The 7097-nt window shown below is 40.5% G+C and overlaps 1 protein-coding gene across 1 annotated transcript in view; it reads right to left on the reverse strand.

The window, feature by feature from the left end:
• Nucleotides 1-1927, reverse strand: part of LOC104926504 (ras-specific guanine nucleotide-releasing factor RalGPS1) — a 99960-nt gene extending 98033 nt beyond the window's left edge. The window contains exon 1 of the mRNA XM_019272199.2: nt 1547-1927. The gene's annotated coding sequence lies outside the window, so the exon portion shown is untranslated. The remainder of the gene's footprint in view (nt 1-1546) is intronic.
• Nucleotides 1928-7097: the final 5170 nt, after the last annotated feature.

Genomic DNA, 7097 nt, shown 5'->3' on the forward strand with positions numbered 1-7097 from the left:
TTGAAGTGATGGACATATGTCACAGACACTACAACCCAGCAGTGCTGAGGTGTGTGTGTGGTGTGTGATGATTATTATTCATCCAGCAAAAACAGCAAACACTCTGAAGGTTCACTGTTTCTCTCTGTTTTGGTCATCATATGCTGAATATTGTTGGGTTGTGAAACTAAATAAGAAATTTAAATTCATAACCTCTGGAAAATGTGATGGATATTCTTGGTCATTAGATGGACTAAATCAGGGGTCTTCAACCAGGGGTCTGCAGAGGTACTGTAGTGGGTCAATTTTTGTCATAATAATTGATAATTTTAAAAGAATGTGAGGGAGCAGATAATTGAGAACCTGTGAAGTGGAGAACAGTGCACTCCAATCAGATGAATCAGTGGACATGTCCAAAGACGCACAGCTCTAGGAATTTAATAACCAATAATAATTCTGCATTAACTTTTTATCAATAGGCTAATAAACCAGTATGGTTTATTAGCCTAAAATAGGTTAATAAGGTGAAATAAAAGTTAAATAAAGAAAATACAAAAGTTATTATAGGCCATGCTTAAAATGTGAAAAAAAATTTTTATATAAAATTTGTAATTAATCCCACAATTAACGTTCAGTTTTACACACACAGGCCTGAAATACAACACACTCTCTCACACACACACACACACACACACACACACACACACACACACACACACAGCTCATAGACATGCAAATGTTGAGATGGAGTGACGGGCGGGCCCTGGGAGCAGTTAGGGATTCAGCAGTGCCAAGGAGGTGAACTGGTTCCCAAACCACATCCCTACAGACTGAGCTACTGCTGCCATAATTAGATATTAACCATGATGAACACAACTCTTAGTTACAGTATGGATGATCTGTAAGTCCGGTTCATAGAGCAGTTAGAATTCTTTTGTGGGATCACTGCTCTTATTGCAGCATGATAACCAATCACAGCACACTGTGGCTTGCTGGGTTATTACAAATGTCTTTTTTGTTTGCTTGTTTGTTTTGGTTTCAGCCCCCCTCCCCTTCAGCACAGCCACATTCTTAACATCACTGATGTGCTTGTATGTAGAACACAGTGTGATCATATTTTGCACTGATGCTTACATTTGGTGACACTGCAGGAGGGAGAGGGGAGAGGGGGGGCTTTCAGTTAGAGGGTGGGAGGGTCACATTCTGCTTCAGGGCCCTGCACCACACACACAAACATGTTCTGACAGCCGTGACACACACGTCAAGCGTCGCACACAGACACATCTGCGCGCCCGGACAACAAACGTAAACACAGCAGCCACGTCCATTACTGACGGTGTGTGTGTCCGCAATCAGCGTCCTGTCACGACTGAAGCTACGTATGACACGGCGTTTATAGCCCATATGAATCCCCCAGCCGGGCCTGCTGCTGCTGTGTGTGTGTGTGTGTGTGTGTGTGTGTGTGTGTGTGTGTGTGTGTGTGTGTGTGTGTGTGTGTGTGTATCATCGCTGCACAATCTCATCTCCCCGCTAAGTTGAAGCATGCTAACGCCTCTGTGGCGCTTACCTTTCCACCAGGCAGAGTCCGTCCTCCCGCTGCTGCTGCTGTATTAATAAAGACCACAGTCTGAGTTCACATTCAAACGTGTCCAGTCGCGGTCGTTAATTAAACCTAAGCGGTGTTTTCCCAGCAGAGTCCAGGGGTGGAGGGGGTGGGGGGGTTACTCCTCCTTTGAGTCGAACGTGAAGCCAAGGTCGTAACGTTTGGTCCGCAGGGTCCGCAAACCGTGCGGGATACATTAGACGAAATCATACAAACATGGCAGTGACGCGCCAATTGAGCTGGAATCGGGAAAAAAAGTGAAAATGAATAAATACCGACAGCAGGAAGTGACAGGTAGGCGCACTTATCTTGACAGCCAGGTGTACCGCCTAATCATCCGCTCGGCTCCGCAAAGAGCGCCCGCCTCTAATAACAGCAAGCCAATCAGAGCGCGGCTCTAAGCCAGCGTCCTTCAGACGCAGGTGCATCGGTGATGCCTTCACGAGCTGCCCGTGGGCTCGTACATCACAGGCGGACGTAGGACATTCCTAAAATTTGGTCAAACAAGATGGTTCAAAACAACAAGCATCTGGGACAGAGTTTCTGCTCCTGCTAAAATAGAATTAGAATTATTTGATAGGACATATTAATGATGGTCTTAATTACTAAAATGGGAATATTAGCTTGAAGTTATACTAAATAAAATAACATAAATGAAATAATACTGACGGATTTCTGTGAATCACATCTAGAGTCAGTCACTTATTTCGGTTTTGTACACGCCACACGTTCATGCTTCCTGTCCTGCAGTACCAGCATTCATACAGTGTAACGATTCTGTTACAGGGATGTACTGTAGCTCAACATGGCAGCATGGTAATGACTCCTTTGTCTTCATTATTATTATGGTACAGTACTCCCTGTCCACGTGACTCATTGCTATTCTACACAAACTGTTATTATTTACTTATTTTGGCAAAACCATGTAGTGTAAGAATATTAGTAATAATAAGACTAAATCATGTGAGCTAAGCTTTTCAAATGTATCAACAGCAAAATACCTTTTTTTTCTACACTTCTACACAACACTGGGCACAGGTGATTTCTGCCAACAGTAGCAGTCCAAGTAGAAACACCAGGACCCTCTGGTCTGTTCCCTCTGCTCCTCGGTGTCCCTGTGCTGGTTCATGTCTACTCCTGCGTGCCGTCTAGTGGCTTCTGAGTGAATAGCAGGAGTGTCTACAGTGACTAGCAGAGACGTCACAGGACACAGCAGAATAATACATAACATAATAATAATATAAAGAGTACGATCTAGACCTGCACTACATGGACATTGTCATGTGATAACTGAATTAAAGTCAAAATATGTGTTTTTATATATTTCATTTGTTTGAGGATTCATGACAAAGATTTTTTGAAATGTCTGTAAAACTGTTGACAGGACAACTTCAGCTGCAAAGGTCACTTTGTTTCTTTATTATATTGTACTCTATTATTGAATTAGGAATTTTCAATCCATCAAGATTTTATAGATTTTATATTAGCTTATATGCCCAGCAAGCAATTTTCATTGAAATGAACAGCCCAGTTTTGAAGTATCGGGTTCTTAGAATAAATGCATGGTCAAGGGCTTAGCACAAACTTCTGGACTCTTTCCAGGAACCGAAAACTGGATCATGTTGAAGGCTGAGCTGAAACAGCTTTCTGATGGAGTGACAAACTGGTGATAGACAAAAAAAGAGGACAGCGAGAGATATGCGTGCACATCCACACAGAGTGCCAGAGAGAGTGATCACCAGGATAACAGTCAGGTCATTTAAAGGCAGCACTACATGCTGCAATCTATTTAAAACTCGCCACTCTGCAGCTCAGAAAACATCCTTCTCAATTACAGCAATTATGTTCCATCAGTGTTACCAATCACATAAGTAGTAATAGTTATTCATCAATTCTACATGTCTCAAAATTTAATTTTTACAAACTGTCACTCACAAGAAGGACATGCAGAGGTTTTGTTCTGAGCTGAGGTGACTTGATACAGCGTAATACCTGAGCATACAAACACAGTGCTCAAACAAATGACTGACAGCTCATGAAGGCGCTAACTTTAGATCGTCATCAGTACAAACATCCAACCAGGATTTTGATTCCGACAGTAAATCTGCAGTAATGAATGTGCTTCGATACAGACTGAATCAATGAGGACATAAAACAGCATGTCTGGCTCTGTATCAGGGAGAGGGAAACTCAGGTTCACAAAGTATTTGTCCTGAGTTTTCCACCACATTAGGACTGAAGCTTTGCCTCTTCCTTCGTGTTTTCCCTTCCTCTTTGTGTGGTTTGTCTTGTCTGTTTGTATGTGCTTCCTCCAGAAACACACAAACCTGATGCCTGGATACATACAGTACATTACATGCCAGACTCTAATCCAACTGTGTTCATCTGTTCATGTCTGTAGCTGTTACATCTCCAGACTCACACTGAAAACACTGACCGATTGTTACCCTGTGGGGTCAACAGCTTGACAACCTCTCCTACCATTAAAGGCTGAAGTAATGGGCTCGATCTGTCACAGCACAAAGCTTATTGATATGCTGGGCTTTTACTTTCTGTAGCTTACATACAAGTGTTTCAAGCTGCTTCTCTGAGACAGATAGAGTGCTTTGTGTTTGCCTGGACATTATTCTCTGGGCAGGTGATTATTGTCACCGGGCAAGTTCCTGAGATCTAGGAGGTTGAGAAAAACATCAGTTCTGACTCTTGACTCTGAATTTCAGCTAACCCACACTCTGGACACAAGTTTTATAATGACTGTTGGCTGGTTCTTTCTGTTCTCACTGCTCTGCAAAGCGGTGGATCCTTTGGGCCTGAATGAAGAACTGAATTTGTCATGTTTCCTCTAATTCATTACATTTGACATATGCACTACTTTCTGTACTTTTATCTTTGTAACTTAAAGATATACCTGTGTTTTTCTGTTTCTGATGTGATGGGGTGACACGAATTTAGCAACTCCAACCCTTGGACCCATTATCCAATACATTTTTTTTTTTTGCTGTCCTTGGACTTGACTTGGAAAAACCTGCTTCAGCTGCATACTGCTGCAAGATGCACAGGGAGGGAACCTCTTTGGCTTGTTGTAATATTTCACTCACCATGTGCTACTCAAACATCTGTGTTGTCTTGAAGTGTCTGCTCCGAGTTGGCTTTATGAAACACGATCGTAGAAGAAGTAAAACTAGTTTCAGTCTTTCAGTATGGTGGGCCTTCTTCAAGACAGTAACAACAAGGGGAAAAAAAGCAACACTTCTTCTTTTCTTAAAGGTTTTATAATACAGACAGAGTTCTGTGATCCTTAAAGAGGTTAAACATGTACAACTCAAGGAACAAATGCTCATGATGTTTTTTTAAAATGTACATATAAGTTAAATATCAAAGTCAAAACATTTGTCTGTCTGTCACTTAAATATGTTCTTAAAATAGTTACATCAGTGGTCAGTTAACCAGAGGAAAGTCAAACAGAAGAGGAAGCTGAAAAATGCAAAAGATGGATTACATTTCAAGAAACAGTTCTATGAGGGAAGTGCAAACTGGGCTTTGATTAGTAGTGGCACTAATTACACAATAACCTTTGCTATTCCTCTCCTGTGAAGACTTTCCCAAATTTCATTCACAAACATACATAAATACACTGTGTGTGTGCATGGTAGTCAAATATACTTCACCTCTAATTAATGACGTTTCTTCAAAATATAGTAAAGAATAAAGAAAGGTAGTTCCAACTGCGGAAACTGAACACAAGCACAAACACTGTCACTGCTCAGTCTGTTTCTCAGCTCATAACAAACTTTACATCAGATACAGAGTCAGGCACATTGCATAGTCATAACAACACTCAGATCTTATTGAAATATTTGAAATGAGAACATGGCTGGAGCCCCAAATTGTTCAATAAATAAATGATTATGAAATAATCACATCAATATGAATAATGTATAAATGAAGCAATCAAACAAGGAAATATTTTTTTTAAAATTCCAAGTCAAGTAATCATTATAAAATGTGCTCACTGTAGAAGGGTCAAGTTTTCAATTATTTTGATAATATTTGTCAATCAATGAAGACGAGGCTCTGCTCTCTCTATGTTTTAAAGCCAGTATGACATCCAGTCAGGTACAGACAGAGCTGTGCCTGTTGTCTTTGCTGTTTATGTTCAGCGCGTTTTACCAGAATGCTGCTGTTCGCGTCCCATGAGAAGCCAAAGCTCCAAACTATTTGTTTCTCTTTAAAACAACAAATTCAGTCTTGTGTTTCTCCGAAAATGACTAAGGATGTGCTTCCAACTCAGTGAGACTATTTTGAAGTGGAAACATGTACAAATCTTACCAGATAAATAAATAATATTTATTCATATGTTCATAATATCTTGTTTAATATTGAACACTTTGGAGCGCCATAAATCAGTAGTTTCAGGTTACAGAGAAAACTATGATTCAACATAGCATAACAAATGAATGAATCCACTGCTAATCTTCAAAAGTCCATTTCATCTGAATTATTCATTTAACCACAACTGGACTCGTTGTTTTAACCTTGAAGTCTTAAAGTTTCTCGGAGCTTCATCAGTTCTACTGACTGATGAAGACTCCTGTAAACCTGAATCATCTCAAATGATCAGCTTAGGCTGGTAAGGGCCGTCAGGAGGGCATCCTCAGCAGCTCATATGTGCTGCTGCAAAGATGGTTGTTGCACTTTGCACTTTCAGTCTTCTCTGCTGCTGTCAAACGTTTTTGGAGAGTACGTGAAGCTCACTCAACATAGCTAGCTAACGTTAGCAATCTACCACCAAAACTTTTCAGGAATCTCTTCACCCCTCACCTAAAGAGACTTTGACAATATGAGCTGTACATGAGCTATCTGTGTGGAAACTGTACGGACATTCCTGCACAAAACTGTCATCTAACTGATTTATTTTCATGCTTTCTGACTTTCTGCGCTTGCTTTCATCTTTATATCTTCTTGTACTATGTTTATTGTTATTTACTAATAAAGCGCAAGTCAGATTCCATGTATCTAAAAATCTACTTAAATAAACAAACCCAATAATTATTTTATGAATGTACTCCTCGTCTTTGGACTTTTTCAGCACATTCTCTGCCCAGAGGTGAAGTTCTAATGACCCTTAGCTTTTAGCTTGTGTTCTAGTGTACTAAGTCAATCTAAAAATTATTCTATCCTCCTTGATTTGTACAGCATAGTCCAACTGTGCAACGCTTCTACCATAAAATCATTTAGATTCTACACTGACTGGTGAGTGGTGTCTCTGTCATTCGTACGTCTGTTATTGCACTATACTTTACGGCACTAAGTCACACAGCACCAACTATTTGACTGATTTTGGTGAAACTGGATCATATTTTATGGAGAAAATGTTTTCTGGTTTTCCCTCCGATGTCCTCCGGCTGCTCCGCCTCAACTCTCTGTGATTTACAGTTTATGATGGACAGTGAAGTAAACTGCTGACAACTGTAGCTGCTGTTGGCTAATGTTAGCTCAGTTTGTTAGCAGGGCT

This window comes from Larimichthys crocea, chromosome I (genome assembly GCF_000972845.2).
Source record: "Larimichthys crocea isolate SSNF chromosome I, L_crocea_2.0, whole genome shotgun sequence".
NCBI classification, from domain to species: Eukaryota; Metazoa; Chordata; class Actinopteri; family Sciaenidae; genus Larimichthys; species Larimichthys crocea.